General features: G+C 49.9%; 1 long non-coding RNA gene across 1 annotated transcript; it reads left to right on the top strand.

Moving 5' to 3' along the window:
- The first annotated feature begins 2,253 nt into the window (after positions 1-2,253).
- Positions 2,254-11,430, top strand: LOC141374591 (uncharacterized). The gene is made up of 3 exons (XR_012381607.1): positions 2,254-2,444; positions 10,917-11,078; positions 11,372-11,430. It is a non-coding gene; the product is annotated as an uncharacterized lncRNA (long non-coding RNA).
- Positions 11,431-14,289: the final 2,859 nt, after the last annotated feature.

Genomic DNA, 14,289 nt, shown 5'->3' with positions numbered 1-14,289 from the left:
CTGCTAGTCCTGGGTGTACACTTTGGGAAGCATTGTACTAGGGAGCCTTCCCTTCTGATCCTTGTATGAGCAGTTGGTACTACACAGAGCAGGTTGGAAGGAGACAAGCTGAGAGCAGAGAGACATCCAGGAGGCCTGTAGGGGCTCCTAGAAATAAAACTCCTGTCAACTTTCGTAAGTCAAGAGATTCCTGTCCATCTAAGTCCTTATGTTTATTTCCTTTACTAGCCTGTCACTGGCGCCTGAAATTTTTACCATTAGAGCTCTCTTCATTTGGATTATGAATTGCTTCCTATTTCAGGGCAAATACTTCTGGAAGGGGCAGCACATGAAATTGCTATCAGCCATTCACTATACAGCGTTGATTTTATGATGAGATCCTTTTTACACCAGTGTCTGATGAGATGATGATTTTTAATGCCCTGGGAGGGAACACCCACTCCAATGCCGGCCATGTTGCACGCTGACGGCAGGACATCACCTATGTCACTGCCCCTCCCTGAGTCTTAGTTTCAGGCTCCTCCTTGGCGAAATGGGGAGAGTAACAACACCTGCCACAGAGCGTCATTTTGTTTGTTTTGCTGTGTTTTTTATGACTGCACTGAGAGAATGTAAGAGCTCCTGGAATATATCAAGTGTTAAACAGAAGCCCTAAAAGATAAGTGTGTGCACGCACATACACATATATACACAGACATATCTTTCAGCACTTCTTTTAGCATACTGAAAACTCCAGAAGATTCTTAATGAATCCAAGAGATCTGTCAAGCCTGTTGGTTGTTGCTCTGTGTGCGTGCGTGTGCATGTTTGTGTGTGTGTGTGTGTGTGTAAGACAGACAGACAGAGAGAAAGAATTTGGGAAGGTACAGAGTGAGACGGAACATATCAAAGTGGAAAGAGGAGGCTGATATTAATTCCATTTTTACCTTTGGGCTTCTGGTCTCGTTTCTACTAAAATTGTAGATTTCTAAATTAAAACAGATTAGGACTTAGAAATTTCACAGTTGGGGATTTCTCATTGCTATCAACTGAAAATTCTTCCTGGGGCCTTCCAGGACTTCCTGGACTCAGTTTTCCACAAGCCCAGGAACAGTCAGCATCGATTAGGCTCAGACTGAAGGCACCCAATCCCTTTAAACAAATTCATGTCTAGCCAGTTCTACAAAACCCTTCCTTAACCTCAGTGTCATTCTCCACCTCCAGGGTACTGACAGGCCAGGTTGAAAGAACTCCTTTAACTAAACATGATTGAAGTTTTCTTTTCATCAGGAAGGGCTGCAGAGAGGATGTAACATGTTATTCTGGAGAGTGTTGGCAGGCGCGCCCTGGAAGGGCAGGCTATCAACTTACCCACAAGTGAACAATTACCCGGGTGGTGTGGTTAATCGCACCAGCTTCACCAGGGTAAAAGAAAAACAACCTCCTTATCCCAAGGAAAAGAAAGGAGACATCTACCAATTTGTAAGAGGATAATTTCCTAATTACTCCATGAAGGTTGTTATTTCTGGTGAGTCCTTAAATCAGGTTGAGAAGGGTGAAAGCTGATCCTTCCTTTAGTGATGAAAAATGTTACTGCAGGATTAGATTTTCACGTTAGTGTCTCTCTCTCCAAGCGAAGGAAGAATTTGCTAATCTCCTCCAGGGTAGCTATGGAGGCAGCCCGTGTGGGCAGGAGAAGGTCCCCAAGCAGAGAGGCCAGACCTGGGAGCACCCCAGTTTGGTGGCAAGGTGACTTGGAAAAACCTCCCTCCTGAGTGTGAGGAGGCCCCAGCTGAATACATGACTCATAGCAGAGAGCCTCATGAAGGTTTTAGAAATGAAGCCTGCCTCAGTTTTTTTTTTTAAGATTTTATTTATTTATCTGACAGAGAGATATAGCGAGAGAGGGAACACAAGCAAGGGGAGAGGGAGAAGCAGGCTTCCTGTGGAGCAGGGAGCCCGATGTGGGGATCGATCCCAGGACCCTGGGATCATGACCTGAGCCAAAGGCAGACGCTTAACGACTGAGCCACCCAGGCGCCCCCTGCCTCAGTTTTTAACAGCCATTAAATTCCCCTCAAGGCAACTTGTGAAAAAAGGAGGGGTGTTCTGGTAGCGATTATCAAACCATAACCAATCCCCCACCACACACGGGACACTCCCAGACTACTGCGAAACCAAACTTTCTGTAAGACCTACCATGTGTTCCAGAACTCTTCCTTCTAGGGACTCCTTGACTTTGCAACAACTCTGTGGGGCAAATGTAACAGCTACTATTTGAAAGTGGAGAAACTGAAGCTCCCAGTCTAAATTCCCCAACGGAGCAGCAAAGGAACAGCGCCGGGTCTCATCGGATCTTACCCTGTGCTTCCAGAAGGGGGAGGCCGCCTCGGTAGCTCTCTATAGGCAGCGCCCTGCTCCTCGGCTTGGCCGTCTCCCGCGCTCTGTCAGCTGTGGGCTAACAGGTAGGAGACCCGGGAAACAGGCCGGTCAAGGGGAAAGCGTGAACCAGTGGGAGCAGGGAAGTGAACGTGGTACAACCTGCCTGCGGAGAAGGGCTGACTCGGGACAGACAGGGCTGGTACCCAGAACAGCCAAGTAAGTGAGATGTGCTTTCCTTCTCCACTCTCTCCGGTTCCAGAATGGCCTCCCTCCACTTCTGGGATCCATTCACTAACTCAACGACGATTTATTAAGCACCTCCTATGTACCAAGTACCCTAAGAGGTACTGGGGATATAGCAGTGAACAATCAAACACAAGTCCCCCCCAATGGAGCTTACATTCTAGGGGTTCCCATCCAGGGGCTTGGGGCTGTCTTTTAGGCTGCATGGAATTCTCTGTTAGGTTTTCCGTTCGCACGCGCACGGGCGCACACTCACGGACACAACGGGCGCATAGGCGGACACACGCCTTCTCGAGTGCACCCGCACGCACCAGCGCGCACACGCCCTGCCCCGCCTTGCAGCCCCCCCTCCCAGGCTCACGCCTGCGCACGCACGGACAACGTGTGCACGCACGCCCTGCCCCCCTCCCCCGCGACCCCCTCTCACGCGGGGTGTCTGTGCGGAGGTCCCGGCAGTGTCCCGGAGCGCAGCCGCCCAGAGGACGGTCTCACGGCCCCGGGCGCAGGGGAGGGCGGAGGGGGCGCGGAGCCCGGGCAGCCAGAGTCTCGCGTGCTGGCGCCGGCAGCTTCTTCTCCGCCCGCAGGCAGTGCCGGTCCCTCCCGGGCCGGGCTGCGGGGCGGGCGGGGCGGCCCCCTCCGGACCCCCGGGCGCCCCCCCCCATTCTCCTCCCTCCCCGCCCCCCAGGCCCGGCCTCGCTGGACCGTGACTCCCTTCTCAGCAATGACTGCGGGCCCGGCCCGACGGGCGGAAACGGGGCAGGCGCGCTGGGCCGTGGGGCTGGGGCAAGGCACAGGTGGAAAACTATTATCAAGCTCTTTGGAAACAGCCTCAGCCCTGGGTCTGTGGCAGAAACTTGGACTCAGTGGCCTGAAACCGGGCCGAGGAGCAGTGTCAGGAGGTGCGGGCCTGTCCCTCGGGGCTGATCGACTAGATGCTCCTTGTCCCAAGGCATTTCAGTGTGTTGTTTGTTTCCAACCCTGAGCAACTGCCTTCCGCGGCTCTTTACAGACACAGTCTCGCCGCAAGGCTGCGCAGAAGGGCCAGGCGATCATTCCTTTCTCTGGCTCACGCTTTCACGGGTGCTCCCAATCTGGGGCAGCTCCTTACCGGGCCACTTTGTTTTCTCGGATCAGTGAGCACTTTTGAGAAGTTTTCCCAAGGCCCTTTCCACCTTCCTGGCTCTTCTCAAGGAAGAGAAAAAGGAGAGTGGCAAAACTAGCAGGGTTCCCCCCCCCCCAGGACAGCTTGCTTCATTCTTAGAGGCCTAGCTCTGAAGGGCCCCCTGTCAAGTTGGAGGGCATCTGTTAGGATCCCACAAGGTCAGGGTGCAGTCTGCTTTGCGGGTAGGTGGGTCCCAGGCAGCGTCCTCCTGCGCCCTCTATGGATCAATGTCAACAGCAAGAGACTCACACAAATCGGGTTCACCCTCTGCAGGGCAGGAGTGAGTTCCAAGAGCAGAGAACTCTGTCTTTATCCTCTGCCTGGAACTTAGTTGAAGAGGTAGAGAGACAAAGCAACTCCTGCTGCTCTCTGCAAGGAGAGATGGGCAGTAGCTCCTGGGAGAGCATGGAAGGGCACTTCTCCAGAGAACCTGAGCTGGGAGCTACTGACTCTGGAATTTGAGGGGAGAATGGTCCTCATCACCTGCCTATCTGCACTTGGCCCTGGGAGCCTCCACATACCCTCCCTTTGAATTCTCACTCTGTTCAACAGCTCTTGTCATCCCCGTTTTACAGAGGAGGAGAGTGAGTTTCAAAGTGGTTACGTAGCTCGCCAGGGTTTATACAGGGCTATCGATGGGGGAGGCCAAATAGGACCGACTGGACCAACTTCAACTACTTGTGTTTCCAATAGGAATTCATTTTCCTGGTTCTTGCAAAGCAGGGGAGAGGTTTGGGAATAAGGACGCTGCTCCAATCATGCCAGTTTCGCCTCTGCCCCATAAACAGTCCTTGGTATCTTCGACCTCCTGGATTTCTCTCATGTAGTTTCCCGGGCTTGGAATGCCTTCCACCAATGCAACTCCTACACAGCCATCAAGGCCCAGCTAACGAACCTTTTCCTGCATGAGCCTTCCTGCCCCCTCTAGCTTTTGTCTGTCTCCCTTTATACTCCAGCATTTACATTCGGTGCCGTAAAATCTAACCCTTCATTATATCACCATCTTTTATAATTCTCTCATTGTTTCGGTTTCATTGGCCTTGTTTCACCAGCCAGACTGACCTCTATAAGGGCCGGGACCATGGCGTAGCCACTTCCCTTATATAACCCTGTGTTTCCAGCATAGTGCTGGGTGCAAATTTGCTCTCAAGTAACTCTTGTTTGGCTAATTGACCAGACACATTTGAAACTGGCCCAATGTTGGCCAAGGAGCTTTTGCTACAAGACCCTGAAGGGTGGTATTTTGCGGTTCGTGGCCATTAACCAGCTAGCAGCACCCCTGGCTGGGTGGCTTGCCTGCCGGGTTCCTCCAGACTGTCAGGAAAGGACGCACCTGGATTACCTGAGAAAGAGACAGAGCTGCATTGTATTCTCTGTTCACACTAAGACATCCAAGGACCTCTTAGACCAGGTGCTGCTTCTTTGGCACCTGTGGTATGCAGTGATCGAGGATAACTAAATGAAATGCAAACAGCTAGCTCCATGACAGAAAAGATCTGGTCTAAAATGGAGGTAGGACACACAAAAACAACCAGAAAGCAAATAATTGCTTTTTGTTTTGTTTTTAAAAGATTTTATTTGAGAGAGAGAGTACATGAGAGAGAGAGAGAGAGAGAGAGAGAGAGCACAAGCAGGGGGAGGGGCAGAGGGAGAAGCAGACTCCCTGCTGAGCAGGGAGCCCAATGCGGGACTCGATCCCAGGACCCTAGGATCATGACCGAAGTTGAAGGCAGACGCTTAACCGACTGAGCCACCCAGGCGCCCAGAAGATTGCTTTTTGGAGTAGTTCTGTGTCTCACGTTGAAGGTTTTGAGACTCTTGGAACACATCACGTGAAGCCAAGTCTCCTTTCCTATTATCCCATCAGCATATGTGAGTACTCATCCCTGACCTTTGCGGCTTGTAACGTGTTTCCACATCCATTGCCTCATTTATTCCTCACAGAACTTTGAGAGGAAATAATAGTAACAACAACACAACGTTGATAAAATACCTATATCTATTTAATGACTACTATGTACTGGGCACCATTCTGAGGACTTTATATATATTAATTCATTTGTTCCCCCATTTTACAGATGCAGAAACTGAGGCACTGAGGGTAATGTTTCTGACCTGTACACTCTTCACGTGGTGAAACCAGCACTTGAACCCTGGTCTTCTGATCGACTACCTGGCAGAGGGAGGGACAACTCTCAGGTCCCCTTGCCTCATGCCTGTGGCTTCATCCGGTGCTCATTTCTTTCACTCAGTACTTCCAGGAAACTTTGTTGTGTAGGAGAGCCCCAGCTTCATTCCTAGGGAGGGTGCAGATGCTAGGGCTGGTATCCTGGGCTTAAGGACAGAGAGACCCGACAGCTGGGCTTAGAATGAGTGCTTGCTCTGCCCCTTGCTAGCCGGCCATGAACTTGATCAATTCACATAATCTTTCCAAGCTAAAATGTCTTCATCGGCGGGTTAGGAATGATAATCCAAAAATACTTGACAGGGGGCGCCTGGGTGGCTCAGTCGGTTAAGCGTCTGACTCTTGATTTCAGCTCAGGTCATGATCTCAGGGTCATGGGTTTGAGCCCCACATCGGGCTCCGTGCTCAGCGGGGAGTCTGCTTGAGAGTCTCTCTCTCTCTCCTCTCCCTCTACCCCTCCCCCAACTCTCTTTCTCTAAAATAAATAAATAAATCTTTAAAACAAAAGACAAAACAAAACAAAACTACTTGACAGGGTTGATGTGAGGATCCAATGAGATGGCATCAAGATAAAGCACTTGTCATAAATGTCCCCTTCTCTTGGACAGATGCAGGGTTTATTGATGTTGGATTGATATGGTTATCCTCCTGAGCGTAAGGAAGCAGGGACTCTGGGAAAGGAACGCTGACTCTGGCTATCATCTGGGGAGAAGGCCTGTCTTCAGACTCGAAGCGGGAACTCCAAAAGTAGGTCTTGGGTGGGAGAGAGCGCTCTAGTACCTCAACTTCTTTCTCTTCAGCCTGGACCCTGAGGACCCTAGACAGGCTGGAGGGTGCTCCTTGGAGACAGTTGGGGCCGGACAGAGAGGCCTCCCTATAGTAGGCCACAAGGAGCAGAAGTCACCCTGTGACTTATTGGCACACTCTTCTGGCTTTATGTCCCCTTTTGTTATTCCTTGCTTGAGTTACATCTTGTTGCAAAGCTCCAGCCTGGTCTCAGCCGTGCCACTGAGGGGGGACAGTGGCCTCGAGTCTGGGCCTCATGCCTGTGAGCCTGGTGTGGTACCAGCTGTGTGTGGTGGTGGGAATGTCCCCAAGGCAGAAGAGAATCAAGATTCTTGAACCCTGAGAGTCTTACTGAAAGAAAGAGATGCACTGATAAGGAAACTAACACTGAACCAGGACTCTGCCAGTCAAGGAGCTTTGGGGGCATTTTCTCAACCTAATCTTGACACTAACCTATAAGGTAGGTGTCTGGGGAAACTCAGCCTCACAGAGGGTCAGCTGGCTTGCCCCAGGCGCCCTGCTAGTGTATGGCTGAGCCAGGATCCAAAGCAAGGTCTGCGGAACTCACATGCCCATGCCCTCTACACACGGCACTGAGTGCCCAGGAGGGCTTAGCCTTCTGTGGCTCTTTGTTTCTCCTTAAGAGAAGGGGGGCAATATTTATTTCCCTGGCTGGCATGATGAGATCATTATCTTCCTCAGAAAACATGTATTAAATCCCTAATTGTACATGGCACCGAGGAAAGCGCTGAATAATTTGGGATACAGAAATAATTAAGTAGAGTCCACAGACAGGCTTTCTGCCCTCTGGGAACAGAGGGTCTCCCACAGGTGAAGACGGCACAATGGCCCCAAAGCCCAGGGCGTGGCTGCCCTTCTCTGAGGCCAGGGAGCCTCTCACCACAGTGACAGATGGTACCTGTCCCCTTAGCAAAGGTGTGTCCTGGCTGGCTTGGAGATAGGAGGGTCTTCACAAATCTGTCTCCGCTTATGGGAAGTGCCTCTGAAAGCATAAAACTGTGGAGGCAGATAGAGGTGGGTTCAGAGCCTTCTAATCAGCTGTGTAACCTTGGACATGTTCCGCAGCCTCTCCGAGTTTCGGTTTCTCATCTATGGAACTGGACAGGTGGGGATGCCATTCTGTTAAATGAGATACTATATGTAAAAGCACTTCACATGATGTCCAACATACAGTAAGTTCTCGGCCATGAAGAGCTATTATTACAGAGGTTGGGTAGGTAGCTTGCCCTCAGAATGGATTTTAGGGGTGAGGGATTTTTGTGGTGAGGGGAAGGGGGGACTTTTGATTGCACAGCAGAGAGACACCCCTTTCCTACCCCCACTGCTCTGTGGCTGTCCCAAGGCAGCAAGGCCCTTGTGTTTCTTACCCACTCCTCCTCCTGAGAGCCTTTCTGGTGCAGTCCCGCCAATGCCGGCCTCTTAGTCAGTGACTGATCTTCAGTTTCTATTCCAGAGAGATGGGAGGCTTTCTTCAGGCAAAAGGCGCAAAGGAAAATTGAAATGCAGCATACTAGAGCATCTACTGAACTGCACACAGTAGGAACACAACAGATGCAGACTGACTGGGATATCTGGGGCCCCTGTCTCTCCAGACGGGGGCTGCTGTCCCGACCATAATTGCTGAGGGGCTGCCATGGCAGGTGGAATGTTCCAAGATGTTCTTTTTGGCCTGTGAGAGTCGCCAGAAGGCACACCCCTGGCTCACCCAGAGCTGGACCTGGAGGGAGTGACCAAGGGCACACGCTGCAAAAAAATCTCTTTTGTTTCTTCTTGGCAGAGGCCCTGCACAAGACCGGCTTCATGCTTAATGGCCTGTCCGGGGGAACAAAACCCACAGAACCAAGGGAGAAAAAGATTAAACTCCTAATAAAACCAAACCCAAACATCACCGCCCTCCCTGTCCTACCCAGCCCTTACTTTACACTGTGAGCTGTCTGCCAGCCAGTTCCCCTCCCAGGCAAATAATATTTATTCCATGAGGCCCTGACACACCGGGCCAGAACAAGACAATGCTTGATTGTTTCTTCCTTCCCCCTGCGGCAAACGATGGGTTGGAGCGAAAGACGAAAGACGTGAAAAGGGAAAGGAGCAATATTGATGTTCTTCTCATGGGACCCAGCTTGGGCGAGCTGTCAAAACAAGCCTGAGATGGGGGGGGGGGGTGCGGCAAGGGGAGCGGGGGAGGGGGACGGCTCGGGGGATTAGCGCTGCTACTCCCCAACCTGCTCAGAAAGTTTCGCTCTTTCACCAAAAGTTCCTGGCAGCTGTGACTTCTTACATGGCTTTTGCTTCCATTAACCTGGGGAGTCATTAAGTCATGGAGCTTAAGGAGGCTCGACAGGGTCCAATCGTCATCCCTCAGTGGAAAGTGCCAATTCCTTGCTTGTAGATGAAAACCCTGGAGATCATGACTAAGTCAGAGGTGAGCTTTTCTAGCGTTAGGGATTGACAGCTGACCCTAACGTGACCCCATGCTGCAAAGTAGGCTTGTGTGAGTCAAAGGCTCCAGCCTTTCTGACCAGTGAGAAGATGGGAAGTGGGTGACCACTCACAATGGGTTGGATCACTGGTTTCCGTGGGTTCTCGGCTGGGGTTCAGGCCTGAAAGGTCCAGAAAGATCTCTTATCATTATTGGTATCCATCCATGAGGTGCTTGTTGAAGGCCGAGACGGTTTGTATTGTCCCAAACTTTACTCTCCCCTAGATCAGACAATCGCCACCATGGGCTAGGACTAGGGGGTTGGTTCTACTGTCCTTCCTTGAAATTAGGGATTTTGTCTATTTTCCTCTCCGAGCAGTGCCTGGCTCAGTGCTGGTAGAATATTTATAGGAAGGAGGGAGGCAAACGAGAACCCCAGGGCTCACCTCCTTTACCCTCCCTTGGGTGGGAACCCACCTGGGGAACTCAGCAACGGCTGGGAGTGGCTCAACCACACAGGCAGGGTGCGGATGCCGTGAACTAACTGCTCAAAAGAGCAAAATGAGGACTCACTTGGAGTGCAGTACTCGTCAGCGATTCAAAGCTCTCATTTATTCTAAGTCATTTAATTTTCACAATTATGTGAAGGGAGGAGGGGAGGTATTACTATCCCCATTTTGCAGATGAAGAACCCCAGGTTTAGGAAGGTTTACTGACCTCTAAGCCCGTATCAGACCGCAGGACTTCTGAATTCCTAACACTCTTTCCACATTAACTCCATGAGCTCTCTCTCTTGCAGGGGGCTAGAAGGCAGGCACTGTTGAACTCAAGGACTTAGCGTCTAACCTGGTCTTTGTCCACCTGCCAGTGTCCCCTTCTCACTTTTCAGGACCCAGCAGACTGCCCCTCTTGCTCAGAGGCCCTGGCATTGGAAGGGAATCCAAAGAAAGAGAACAGCCAGGGAGCTCATCCCTTGGTCTATTTCACTAAAGCCAGGCAGTGGTTAGGAGCGTAAAAAGGTTGGGGCCGATGCCGTTCTCAACAAGGAAGTGTTTTCCTTCCTTAAATCCGTCTTCTCAGCAATTTCACTCTTGTCTCTCGGGGCTGAATGGGAGGGATTGACTGCACCTGCACACAACCATGAGCGTAAAGACTGGGAACGGGAGCAGGACATTTGCTAAATGGGGGGGGGGGGCGGGATTTAAAGGATGAGCGGCAGCGCCCAGGAAGACTTGGCTCCCCATAACTCCAGTGGGGGCACATGCAGCCTCATGGCTGCCCAGGGGATGGCCAGCGTTCTAGAAATGCCGCTCCTTACAGGAATTGTGACGGGCTCTGGGTCTGGGGAGGGCAGACTGGGGAGGGCAGACCCTGGCTGGAAAACCTGAGATATCTGACAGTCTGGCCTATCCCATGTGGGATTACTCAGCCTGTAAAAGTCCTATTTATTTGTTAAGGGAGGGGCAGATCCATATCCCATCTGTTGACACCTGGACCGCAAAGGAGAGGGAGCTGCACCTCTCTGCCCCTCCCAACGCCCTGGATGCGGCACTCCCTGCCAAGCTGATGTGGTTGCTGGGAAGAACACCTGGTGGGTGAGCGATGGGAGAGCCTCCCGCTGCCAGTTGCCACCTCTGCCGAGAGCCCGTTGTCACTCAGTGGAGGCCCACGCAAGAAGCCTGAGAACACTGTTCCAGACACGTCTTTTTTGTTGTTGTTTTTTTGTTTTGATTTTTTAGATACCTGTCCCAGAGTGGGCCTGACCTTGCCAGTGAGACCAGCTTCACCAGCTCTCTGAGAGCCTCCCTGAAATGTACCACCATTTCTTTCCATGGCTGTGTTCATTTTCTCCAAGACCAATGGAGTAGAAGATTCAGGAGGCTTTCCATCTCAGATTACAGGTCTGAGCAGTGCACACCACCCCTTTACCTCTGGTTTCCTCATGCCATTTCTGTTCAGATAGCAGGAAAGTGCAGGGGAAGACTAGCTACTGTTTGAGGTGGTGATTCACTTAGTTTCAAGGTGCTGTCAAAGATCAGGTAATTATTTTTATTATTGTCAGAACTTTTGGCATTTAGAAAGAACAGAGGGTCAATACTTAAGATATGCAGGCTCCAACCCTCGCTCTGACATGAGCCAACTGTGTGACCTTGAGCATCGAGTTAATCTTTCTGGATCTCCATTTTCTCACCAGGCAACAAAAGAAATTGGATGGATGCTCTCCCGGGGCTTCTTCCAACTCTAGTATTTTATGACTACACAACCACTAATCTCAATACTGATGTCCTTATTTACAAAGAGAATGCCGCTGATATACCTCAGGTAGGATGCATGCTCTGAGTTGTTTTCTGCATGCTGTTGGGTCTGTAAGGCTCCACCTCCACATGGGTCCCGTTCCCTTAGTCTGCCACAGTTCCCATGCAAGAGGGCTCGCCCCATGTCCTCTGCTCTCCTCAGGAGCCCCTCAGAGGGTGCCATCCAATGGCCACAATAGGGCTGGGAGCTTTGGATCTCAATTCCCACTTCAGGAACTGACTTGCTGGTTGGCTTTGGGCAAGACTTGGCTTCTCTGAGCCTTATCGACCCAATGAGATAAATAATCCACCCTGGGAAAGCACTTTGGGATGCTTCAGTGGAAGAAGCCAGAGGAGCATGAAGCAGCCTCACTGTGGAGGCTGAGTATCTAAATCCCAGAGCCTTTGAGAGCCCAGTGGCCCTTTACTAATGGGTGGCACACTCAGCGGAACTTTGTTAATTTCCCCATTTGCACAGAACCAAGGCCTCCTGGCAGATGCTGGGTGACTTGTTCGCATGCATTGTGAACTTGGATCAAGACACCCTCTTTTTGGATTAGTTCTGAGCCTGGTTTTGAAGCATCTTACTGGGATAGTGGATGGCTTTGAAATGCATTTCAGTGAGCTCTTTATAACCTCACTCATCAGGCCTGGAGGAACTGTGCTTCCTTTCACCGACTCAGCTTGGCTGCCATGCTGGAGGCTGCTGAGTCATCCAGGCAAGGCCCGTTACCTGCCAAACATGGCTTTCCTGGACCCACCTTTCCGGTGTAATGAACCTACAGGATTAACCTGAGAGCTCCTCCCTTTTACCTTCATTTCCCCCCTTCCCATCCTCCGAGCTCCGCCCCACCCCCAGCTTCTGCTTCCCAGGTGGGGGCTCCTAAGCCAAGAAGGGAGAGCAGTTAGCTCAGACTCCAAGACTTTATATGGTGAAATGATTTATCACTTCCAGGATAGGCGCAATATGGTTCATAATGTCTTACTGTAATCCGTCAATAAGGATGTTGCATCAAGGAACTATTTAAATATTCTTTAAGTCTCTGGAGATTAGTGCCAGATTCTTGATCTTACTGTGAATATTTACACAATGGATAACACTATATATAAATTAGTGAGACCACATACAAATGTCTGATCATGTATTACAAACTTGAGATGAATTCTAGAAGAATGCAATAGTAACCCACAACATCAACACCATAAATAATAACATTAGGATGGAAGTGGTTGACTCATGTTGGAGTTGACTGGGGCTGATTTTTTTTTTTTTTTTTCATAACAAGGTACATGGTTTCCCTTTAGAACCTCTTAAGAGCAACTCAGAAATAGATACCGTTCTCCCCTTTACATCTTGGTAGTTTAGAAATATATAGTGAGCTTTGGAGTCAGTCAGATTACATTATAATTCCTATTTTGCTGATTGTTAATTGTGAACAAGTTACTTCTGTGAGTTTTAGCTTCCTTGACTATAAAATGGGAATCTAATACCTATCTCACAGGTAGGTGAAGTTCAATTTAAATATACATATAAATGTAAATTGCCTGGTATGGTATCTGGCATAGAATAGACAATTAATAATAGCAATGAGTATAATTAGCACTACTAATATGGTAGTAGGGGAGGTGGTAGTGACAGATGCAATAGATTTCCTGAGGGCGGGAGTGAGAGGAACTGACCTCTAGCCTTCTCTCCTTGCCCTAAATCCTGTCAGTAAATGGAAACAGGTTTGATGACCCACATCATTGGTCTATATTGGGTTTGTGCCTTCATTTAATAGTTTTTTGAGTGCCCCGTAAGTTCTAAGCAACAAAATCTCTGCCCTCATGGGGCTTATGTACTAGTGACTTTGGGAGAAAAACCTCTGGATCACTCCAGATTTAATATAGTGCTTTCATATTTCCCATCTTTATTGCTTTCCATTACCATCCCATACCATCTCCAGCACAACCCACTCCAGGTAAGAATAAACTGAGGCGGCTCAAACCCTGCATAGACACCCACCAGCCGCTGGTGATTTTCTCCTTATTGTTAGGAACTAGCCAGTTTTCCTTCTAAGGCTATTTTATTTTTTCTCAGAGTGGAAGGAATGTTTCCCTGATTAAGTAAGGTATGAATTCAGACCTCTTCCTAGTAGCTGGGACGGGAAGCAGACTGAGAATCGCTGTGCCACTTTGGGCTGAAGTTGTCATATAATTCAATGCCTTGTTTTCCCCTTTTACACTGAGGTGTGGGAGAAGGAAAAGGTGCTCAGCAAAGAGGAAAAAGCTAGAAACCTCTGAGGTAGGTGGGAAGGAGGTCAGGGGACAGGGACAGAAATGTGGACCTGTAGAGCCTAGGATCCATTTGAAGTCTCCACTCTCCTGGAAATAGATCATGAAGTAATTTAATAAAAAATCAACTGTAATCAACTGGGTGGCAAGTCTGTTAAATGTCTGACTCTTGATTTTGGCTCAGGTCATGATCTCAGGGTCATGAGATGGAGCCCCATGTCAGGCTCTGAGCTCAGCAGGGAGTCTGCTGGAGATTCTCTCCCTCTCTCTTTGCCCCTGCTTGCATGCATGCTCTCTCTCTCTCTCTCTCTCAAATAAATAAGTCTTTAAAAAAATTTTTTTTCAAAAAAAACCTGTGTAGTTGCAGGTAATCACAGCCAGGTGTTTCTCTCTTCAGGCGTCAAGCACGAACGCTTGTCCCTGGCTGTCGGCGCGAGGGTAGTGAAACGGCTGTCCTGTCAAGGATGGACAGTGACGAGATGACGCGAACTCGTCTGACACCAATGTGAACCCTTCACCTAGAACTCAACTCAACCCCAGGGAT

The sequence above is a fragment of the Callorhinus ursinus genome, unplaced genomic scaffold (genome assembly GCF_003265705.2).
Source record: "Callorhinus ursinus isolate GAN/ISIS: 27379988/994484 unplaced genomic scaffold, GSC_fseal_2.0 scaffold19, whole genome shotgun sequence".
In the NCBI taxonomy this organism is placed as follows: domain Eukaryota; kingdom Metazoa; phylum Chordata; class Mammalia; order Carnivora; family Otariidae; genus Callorhinus; species Callorhinus ursinus.
Note: the sequence above shows the minus strand (reverse complement) of the source record. Positions and strands in the feature narration are given on the sequence as shown.